The sequence below is a fragment of the Lytechinus pictus genome, chromosome 2 (assembly GCF_037042905.1).
Source record: "Lytechinus pictus isolate F3 Inbred chromosome 2, Lp3.0, whole genome shotgun sequence".
Classification (NCBI taxonomy): domain Eukaryota; kingdom Metazoa; phylum Echinodermata; class Echinoidea; order Temnopleuroida; family Toxopneustidae; genus Lytechinus; species Lytechinus pictus.
This window is the reverse complement of record NC_087246.1, coordinates 4,813,449-4,824,066: the sequence shown is the minus strand read 5'-3', so window position 1 is coordinate 4,824,066 and position 10,618 is coordinate 4,813,449.

Below are 10,618 nucleotides of genomic sequence, written 5' to 3'. Positions count from 1 at the left end.
CAAGCGAGTCTTTATGTCATTTATTCATTTTTTATCTTTTCCTTTTCGATTATCTTTTTCCCATTTCCCCCCTTTCCGTTGTTTTATTTCTCTTTCCCTTTCTTACTTTCCCGTATATGTTTGGTTTTTATTTTCCTGGCGAAATCCTCCCGGGGCAGGCTGCTTCCCTACCCCTCCCCCCCCCCCCCGCTTCCGCGGCCCCTGTAATCATCATCAATTTATTCTCCCCTTAAACTACCAACACCATCACAATCAACACCAGCACCATCATTATCATCATCAATAAAAGATGCACGAAGTGTCAGATGGAGAAAAGAAAAATCACGCGTGGGCAGTAGTGCGCATATTAGAGGACACAGTAAGCTTCACGTGGGCCGATCCATTTGCCATCTCCAGAGTAACACAACCGCCATTTATCCCTGTGATTGTGAATTGCCTACATCTTGCTTTCACGTATAAAAAGAGGACATCATGTACATCAGACGGGCTCTGCTTTCTAACAGGTCGTCGTCAGCATGGTAATTCACTCTTATTTTTATGTCGAGCATAACATATCAACTATATATAGCGTCAAGTAATTGTGCTTTTGGTTGTTCAACTTATCTGTTAATATTGTGGTTGGACTGGGGATGTTTCGTAACTCGCCATTAATGCAAGTAATTAATAATGTGGACAGTTTTGACGTACATTTTTTTTTTTTTTTTACTATGCAGGATACCTAAAAATAATTCCATTTTCAATCATTGGATGAGGATCAATCAATAAAGCATTTATAAATTGTGTTCATCTGGATAAACATCGCAATGAAATTAGAATAAAAATTTATATGTCAATTTTGTCGGGATAACTGAAAATCGTTGCTTACTAATAGGCCATTCTATAACGTCTGTACTATTTCAGTCTTTGAAATCCTTCATATTTTTGTCTACATGGTGAAGAACCTGATGATGGGTTTTAATGTGCGTTTCCCTGAGTTGTGCATTCTTTTCATACTGTTCATAATTTTCATGTAAATTGAAGAAAATAAAAAAACAAAGTTCCTTCCTTCTTAGCAGTTCTGACGAATGCAATCATGATTTCATTTTAACATGTCTTTAATTTGCGACATAATGATATGTACATTCTGAAAGAAATTCAAATGGATGAAAATGCAATGATATCCAACATAATTATGCATGAAGTTTTTTTTCTTAATACTTTTCTAAAGTAATAAGAATAAGTATTGTTAAAAGACAAGTCTAACCCCAAAAAATATGGATTTGAATAAATTGGTAAGTCATGCAAAATGTATGCAAATGAGACAGTGATATCACACGCTCACTATTTCATAAGTATTTTTTTATATGAAATATTTAATATTTAATTTTCTTGAAGATTTCTCACTAGGGAAACATCTTCATTGAAATGTGATGTCATCGTTTCCCTCATTTGCATACCGACATGATTTGAAAAGCGATTGTTTTTTATGCCATTATTTCACGTATAGGCCTCTTTTTCCTTTACTATTGTAATACCATTCTTGTAATCAGGATATAATTCAGTATGACCGAACCAGTACTCTTATTCGAATCATAAGTACTCTAATCTAGTCAATCATTTCTCTAGATTCTACTTTAGAATTGCTTCCCGTTCGATTTTTTTTGGGGGGTAAGAGGTTTTCTGTTTCTAGTTATCATCAATATGATCAATATATAGAGGAGGCGCGATAGCTCAGTCGGTATAATAGAGCGGGTGTTTCTGATTCCGGTGACCCGGGTTCGATTCCCACTTGGTGCGCTATAGTGCCCTTCGGTAAGGCATTAGGCTTCATTACAAGGTCTTTCGTAGAGGACCTTAAACCGTCGATCATCTAGTTGCTTACTTACAGGCATTCATGCTTTCTTAGCAATCAGGTAAAAAAAATCACTACCAGATCACAATCATTAATCAAAGAGAGGGAGAGAGAGAGAGAGAGAAAACAACCTTTAGAATGAAACATTCTCAGTGCTTATCATGTGATTAAGTGCGTTTTGCAAATGATTGAGAGCTATAGCAATTTTCTATTTGCTGTTTCATTCTAGATTTGTGATAACATACTCAATCTATACAAGGAAGAATGAAGAGATGACAATAAAGAACGGAACAATGTTGCAGGAGCAAGATGGCTGAATATGTTGATCGACATTAATTATGAATACATCATGGTCACCACCACCCCCATATAAAGCGTAGGAAGTGTGCTGGTAAGTAATATATTCAAACTCTAAACCAAGCATAATTTATAATTTATCAAACAAGATTGCTTAGAGAAGATGTTTTAGAAAAAGCAGGGGCCTGGGAACATTTTTTAAAGAGATGGTGAGAGTTTGTTTATAACCAAATCCCCAAAAAAGTTTCCCTAAAATTTTTAGGAGATTTGGGACAAATCTACATTTTTCACACTCACTTAATTTCCGTGGATGTTGCCTATGGGGAATAACATAATGCAGCAGCACTTCAAGAGGGTGCTTCTGCACCCCTGGTCCCCAGGCTTGGCTATGAGGAAAATCGTCGAGCCGAGCGAAGGGGTTATGAAACAAACTTGAAATTGATGTTCAAATTGAAAATGAGATTTAATACACATGAATTTAATGATTTTTACTACAAAGTAATATGTGGAAGAAAAACTCAAATGTAACAATCTCTAACGCCCCTGAGTCCGGATAAAGAACAGCTGTAGAGCTGTTTTCAGTTCATAATATTTCATAATTCGAAGAATGTAAAACTGTATTATGGTAGACCTGTCCAATAAATAATAATTAAAAAGATGCATTTACTGATATATAACACGACTTCACATGAACACCGATTTATACCTTGTTAACTTTTAGGTGTTGTATAAGGTTTGTATAATGTTTATTTGCTCCTTTTTGGTATCAGCACGATGCCAGCACTAATAAGGCGATCTGCCTTTCAAGCTCATTTCCCGTTCATGAATTATTTTTATTTTTGTGTCTTTATATCACTATGTTTGTAAATGTATTTTGAATCTATGAATGAAATAAATGCATACAAAACTGTTCAGATTTGGTGAATAGTGATGATGGGCTGTAAAGACAATTAGATTAATACCAATGGCCCCCTGAAAACTGAAAGCAATACCCAACATGCATAAAGTGGCTGGACATCGACCAGAACGTCGGTATAGTCAGGTGTGCATCAGCGCAATATAAAATAGGAGACTTGAACTCAAGAGTAGCTGACATTGTCGTGTAGAAGGGGGCTTGGGGCGTTTGCTCCCCCCCCCAAAAAAAAAAGAAGTCACGACCAAGGAAAAAAAGGAAACGGAAAAAAGGAAGCCAGAAGGGTGAAATATAATAGTATTTTCTGATAATTATGTCAAAATCTATCACAAAATTTGATATTTGTAATAAAAATGTCAACATTTTTGCTCGCTCGCTTCGCTTTCTCGCAACATTTTAGAGATTTTTTCCCCAATACGCCATATATATATATATATATATATATGGGTTGGCTCTTTTCCCCACTGGCAGCTGACTAATTATCAAATAGTTGGTTAGGATGGCTATAAAGTTAAATCATTAGACAGACTCGGAAACTTATCCTGCAGAACCCTCATGAATTTTCTTTTATAAATGTGCACATTAATTTCCGTCATTGTCTTCTACAATACAGTGTTTATGGAATCGTATGCATGTATTTATGTATTTTAAAATCATGTTCTCATGCAAAGATTGAATCTAAATGATTATTGGATTGAATTGAAATGAAATATTTCCAAACTAGACTGTATTGAGTAGGCGCAAGATAGCATCAAGAAATGTAAAGCAGTAATCTCATTCTACTTGTAAATTTGTTATGTATTTATTTTTATTTCATTATTTTATACACCCACTATTTTCGGTGTTTCCCCCTATCCTTCCAAATTTCCGTATTAAAAAATCCCTATTGTTCCCCAGCGCTGATATCCATATCCTCGGGGTATAGAGAGTGAACAGAATGAGGGTATTAAACCCCGCATTAGCAACATACTTCAAAGAAAATAATGGATAGATCATCTTCACAGAATATCTGAGAAAAAAATAGCATGATGACCTAATTGAATGATTAATGAACTTTTATATACAGCTCAAAGCTTGAGATAAAAGGCATTTTTCTAATATTCTTCTTATCTACGGAAGATATGAACATGATGATCTCACATTTATTTTACTACTATTTACTACTATTTTACTACCATTTTACTACTACAACTACTACTACTACTACTACGGGCGTTTCTAAGCGCACTGTTGTTATTTTTTATGGTTAATACTTGATAAAATGACATGAGCATTCAAAAAGGCCTCATTGGTTACAATATGTACATTCTCCCCCCCCCCTCCTCTCTCTCAAAATAAATAAAACAAGCATATTGGCTGGTTGATACACGTATTGTTTTACCAATGAAAATGCATATAGCGTTCTTAACTTGAATGATTAAGTATCATAAGATAATTACTCTCAATATCTTAAAAAGGAAAAAAAAAAAGAAGAACATGAACAAGAAAACAAGAAACACAACATTAAAAGCAATTTTTTTTTAATTTCTACATTTTATCATTTATTTTTAATTTATTTTACTTGCATATTGCTATATAATGTACATTTTCACTTCAAAGAATCTATAGAAAAATCTAATCTATCAAATTTGAAGAATAAACAATTTAATAATGCGAAGTAAGGATTTTTTAATTATTCATAATAAAAACTGTGTGATTGTTATTTCATCAAGAGGATTCAAAGAGGATTCAAAGGAGATTCTTAGAAATTCTCGTTATACTTCATTCATTTCTAAAAATCATACAGAAAATGGTAGGCGCCGAGAAACAATACAAATGGTACACGATTCAAGAGTACTTTAAGGAATATAGTGGTTCAAGTACATTTCGACGTAAACACTTGATCAGAAGAGACTCAGAAATGTTTTATTCTTCATTGATTAATTTCTCAAATACCTTCTTAAGATTTCTTAAATATCATTTGAAGAAGATGAAATCAAATTATATTTCGAACCCATTCTGTCGTATCTGCGTCATCTGATCGTAACAGGCCCAACCAGTGTTCGCCCGAATAATCATGAAAATATTTACAAGAAAAAACTGCAAACAATTATTATGTGCCATGTGAAAATTATCATAATTGTATTGTCTTTTTCTTGTAAAACAAATAAATGTGAAAAAAAAGAATGCATACTCGTTTAGTCATGTCAGTGAAATATATTGGATTTTTCTTACAATCTTGAAAACTAATTCAAGTAATCTCCTATTGCTATGCTTCTTTTGTTTTGTTTTGTTAATGAATATTCCTTCATTGATTCATCTTTTTTCTATTCATTAATTCATATTGTTAAACATATCTATTATTTATCATTGTTTTAATTGTTTATTGACCGATCAATTTATTCGATACATTCATTATTTTCTTTTAAGAATAAGGTAGATTTTACAATACAAACTACACTGTAGTAAAACAAAATCTGACTTATGATTTTCATTAAAGATCGAGCATGCGATCTTGAACAAATAGGATTAATGCCGAAAATTTGATGATTCTGTAAATTATTTAAGATTTTTTTACAATTTTTCTACAATATTACAGAAGTGGTCTGTTTTTTTTTAAGAAGGGGGAACCAGTTTTATTACAGTAAAATTGTAAGGTTACATACACCAAATATCATTTTTCTGTAATTTTACACAAATGCATGTAAGATTACACAGTGCAATATAAGATAACAGGTGTTCTCGAGTCTCTGCTGCAGGAATTTTGGGGGTTTTTTTAAGTAGAAATTTTCTAACAGTGTATTCATGATAATTTTATTATTTAGTATTATCTGTGAAGTTAAATAATGAAATCAATAACAGTAACATATAACATTATAGTAAATGAGTGTGGTATAAGTAACTTTGGTTTTGTGATAGCATTGTGCAGTTCATGCTGTGTACATAACCTAATTTGAACAAATTTGTTCTCATCGTCGAAAAAGTATTGTGTCAAGTTACGTAATCAAAGCAATCACGCCATGGAATAATTATGAGGAGCATTTGTATTTTCTCCCTCCCCAGTACCCCATCTCAATTAACTTCCGGTACGATGTTTCATTAAATAAGAACCTTGGTTTACATATTGATTATTTTGTATGTCATCCAGGGTCCTTTGTTGAGAATATTCAAACTATATACTGGTATGATAACTTCTTCTTCTCCCTTTTCTTCTGCTTTTTCTTCTTTTTAATCTTCTTCTCCTTCTCCCTCTTCTTCTCCTTCTTCTTCTTCTCCTCCTCCTCCTTCTTCTTCTTCTCTTCCTTCTTCTTTTTACTTTTTTGTTCGCCCTTTATCCCTTTTCGTCGTCTTCTTCACATAATATTTTATTGTTACTTCATAATTGATGTCATTATTGATATGAATATAGTCATTATCTTTTTTTTAAATTATAAATGCATGTTGTGATGTGTTACAATGACGTCCCCTGTCCACGGGAACCGAAATGCAAACGGATTTGCAGGGTACATGATCATGCTACGCATGTTCGTAATTACTTTCAAAGAGATTTTCATTAATTCTTGAGAAATAAAGAATTGAACATTTATTTATTATTATTATTATTTATTATTATTATTATTATCATTATTATTAGTAGTAGTAGTAGCATTAATTTTATATTTATCACTAATATTATTATTAGTAGTATCATTATTGTTTTTACTATTGTTATTGTCATCAGTACTATCATTTCAACTTGTTCTTGCTTCCTTCTTAGCTGCACAGGGGAGGCGGAACGTATTTTCGTTTGGGGGAGGGGCAAAGCCAAAAAGGGCACTTATATGTCAAAACCGGCATTTGGATGCAAACGGATATTTTCACCATGAGATTATCATCTAAGTGAAGGAGTTGTGTATTTTGTAGTAATCAAGTTTGATTAAACCATTTTGAAGTGATTTCGGATTGATAAGATATATATTTAGGCTCATCCGCGAGCGAGCGGTTTGGAAAAAAAATCAAATCTGAGGTTGTAAAACTCGCTTTTGGTGAATTAGGGCGTTAATTTCTGTTAAAAGGGCATGCTTGCGAGATGTTGCAAGAGCGAACGAGAGCTCAAACCTTTGGACATTTGATGTAATAAGACATGAAAATTAAACATTCCGAGGACTTTTTTAATCATGAAAAAGATATGTAGCTGCTAAAGAATTAAAGCAAGCGCGAAGCGCGAGCTGAAAATTTCAATATACTAACCAGAAAAGTAACCTGTAAGGACTGCATTTAGTGACTCATGAATAGGATACATATCGCACCAAATGGACCAGTTCGTAGTTACTTCAGGGACAATTTTTGCTCAACTGACCTTTCATTTCTTTCATTGTGATAGACAGATTTCAAAGCAAGATATTACGTAAGCATGCCTTGCATAGCAGGATGAAGAAATTGAATAGACCATAGGTGACTAGAACAGCACACCAATGGACACTATTTGTTGCTTTTCTACTTTGAATGCATATTATAGCATGTTGTACAATGTACTGGCAAACTGTGAAATACCAGTCGTTCGTGATGCATTGTTGTTTTTGTGGATGTAAATGAAAAACACAATTAAAAATATACATGAATAATCAAGACATCAAAGTTGGTGCTTATCTCATTAAATTTTAAACTACCATGTCACTTTAGTACGAATGACCTTCCTCTGATCATGAGCAGAGTGGAACTACAAACTGGCTTATTTTGTGATATTTCAACCTAAAATATATCATTTTGAAAAAAGGGCAATTTCCATAATAAGTGCCTTATTAAACAATTGATTGATGAGAGCGCGAAGCGCGAGCCCAAAATTTTGAGATTCTCTAACCTAAAATGTATTGTCTTACTTTAAAAAGAGTATTTCATTTTGAAAAAGGGCACATTTCACTTTGAAAGAGGGGCATTTTCCATTTTGAAAAAAGGCACTTTTTTCCTACGCTGAATTCTTTTTTGGGGCAACTGCCCCCCGCCCCCCCGGTTCCGTCGCCCCTGTAGCTACATGTAATAGTTAGTCCTCTGTCTTTGTCAGATATTAATTTGTGAAATTATCTGTTTCTTTGTCATTTTAATGCTCCAGTGACAGACCTTACCCGCTAAGTCCCATTATGTAGCATTTGGTGTATGTTAGCTATTGTTATACCAGTAGTTTACATGTATTTCAACGCTGTGCAATATTCATCAGGAAGAGTCATTTCTGTAATGTTGGTATGATCGATAAAATATGGACATCAACAGTTCATAACAGGCAGAAAAAATTATTTTTCAGAACACAGACTGCCACATCAATAGACAATTGTTTATAATTACAAGTAATTTTCGATGTTTTCGTGACCCTATACCGTTATTGCGTGGCCCTTAAATAAATAATTTTAGTATCATTTATCTTGAGATGGGAGAGTATGCTTTTGAGAAATCTAACAAACGGAAGATTTCATTTTAAAATTGTGAATAAATAGATTTTACAACTATGAAAGAGAGGGGTGGGGTGATCTAAAAAGTTATTTTCATGTTCAGTCTTTTACGAGCAGATCTTCTTTTTTTTTCTTAAATTCACCTGCTTCGTGAAATACTGTCAGAAGAGATTGTAAGGGGCACCTTTATGTTGGATGACGAAATACTATGTTAGCTTGTGTTTTTGTAGTTTTTTTGTCTGTTATTTGCCGGAACCCCCCCCCCCCCCCTCATCCCCCGGGGCGTGCTTCACCTATCAGCATGATAAGTATATTATTCCCTAGGGCAGTGGGCATAGAAGCAGGGCAATATGAAAGGGTTTGTGTTGTGTTTTCGCTTCCTTAGGTTTGATCACACTCTTGGGGATCATTGAATCATTGGTCTGTCACAATGAGGGGGTCAATCAAAATGAGAATTGTTAAAGGGGAATCCAATCCAAATCAAAACTTGAAAAATCAGATAAGTTGATAGGTGAAAGTTTGAACAATATTGGACAAACAACAAGAAAGTTATGAATTTTTAAAAGTTGTAACTATTGGTAATCACTATACCCATGGAGACTTCAAATTGACCACATATAGGATGTCATAGTGATGTAAGGCAAGGACTACTGTTCCATGTACTCCAATACATATTTTGGCTCAAATGTCATTTTTCCCAAAGGTTTTATTTCAAATTATATTTTTCTTTCATGAGGACATGAAACAGTATACTGCCTGGGTTATATTTACATTACTTGCCCAGGGGAATGGGTACTAAGGAGAAAATCACAAATCCCTGATAATTAAGTACATGGCCTATGGGAAAGTTGTCCTTGCCCCTTGTCATAATTTACTTACCCAGTTGCAAATTTGAAATCTACATAATATTAGTGATCTCAATTTAAAGCAGCTATAATTTTCTTATTGCTTGTCCGATTTCTTTCAAACTTTCACCATTCTGTTAAATTTATTTTTCTCCTTCCCATCACAACATTTTATGGCCAAGGCTGGATTCCCCTTTAAGAATAAAACGTTCAACAGAAGAAAAATAAAGCTACAAAAATATCGGTCTCTCAGTCGTAGTAAAACTCCACTGTTTTGGGGGTAGCAATTCGATGTTCGATGTTGAAAAATATTTTTCAAATTATACTAAACTCAGAGTTACAAACGGCAATGTTTATTGAAAATTCAAATTTTAAAGACTGTCGTTAAATCTTCATTGTAAGTTTGAATATGCATAAATAAGTTACCCTTTAAAGTTAGTCATAGGTTAGGGTAAGATCATAAAAAATAACCTAAATAACCTAAAAAGGATGCTCTTCTAAATTTAGTCATCTAGAAAATGCACTGTACAAAAATAGATGAATACCAGTATTAAATCTTGATACAGGAATTTGTCGATATACTAACTTTAAATCTTTTACGATTAAGTGATATTACGCAGCTATCATGGCTTTATTAATGTTTTTATTTTGATACTTTGTGGTGTTTGCTAATGGGAAATATATTGCAACTGAAACCTCAATTATTAAACCCGTAGGAATTTGATATTTTCTAATATTTTACAGTATTATAAGAGCCTGTGGCTTTGGGTAATTTATACGTCTCTTTTTAGAAAAGTGTAACAATGTGAACAAATTAAGAAAAAAAATCCGAAAACGACTAATGTCAAATGTCAAAAGGGCATATTTTTCTTTGAATTAGGAATTTTTAAGGTGTCAAGTTTTTGTTGACTCACGCGGTATATGTATATATATATATATATATATATATATATACATATCTGGTGTTTGTACAACACCAATTAGTATTGAAACAGCATCGATTTGATTCCAAACTGGTGTTGTTTCAATACTTCTCTGGTGTGGACATATATAGATTCTGGGCTGGTGTTAAATCAACACCAGAGTTTTTGCAGTGTATGTTTGTATATATATATATATATATATATATATATATATAAACATATACTTTCCGTATGTGATCACATTTTATTTCTGACACAATCTGATTTTTAAAAAAATGTTGAACATTGTTTGCATTAGGCTGCAAAAAAATATTTTAAAACCGTAATCAATACATTGAGGGTTGTGGGTGCGTGGGTGTGTGTGTGTGTGTGTGTGTGTGTATGTATAAATTCTGTCCCACTATATT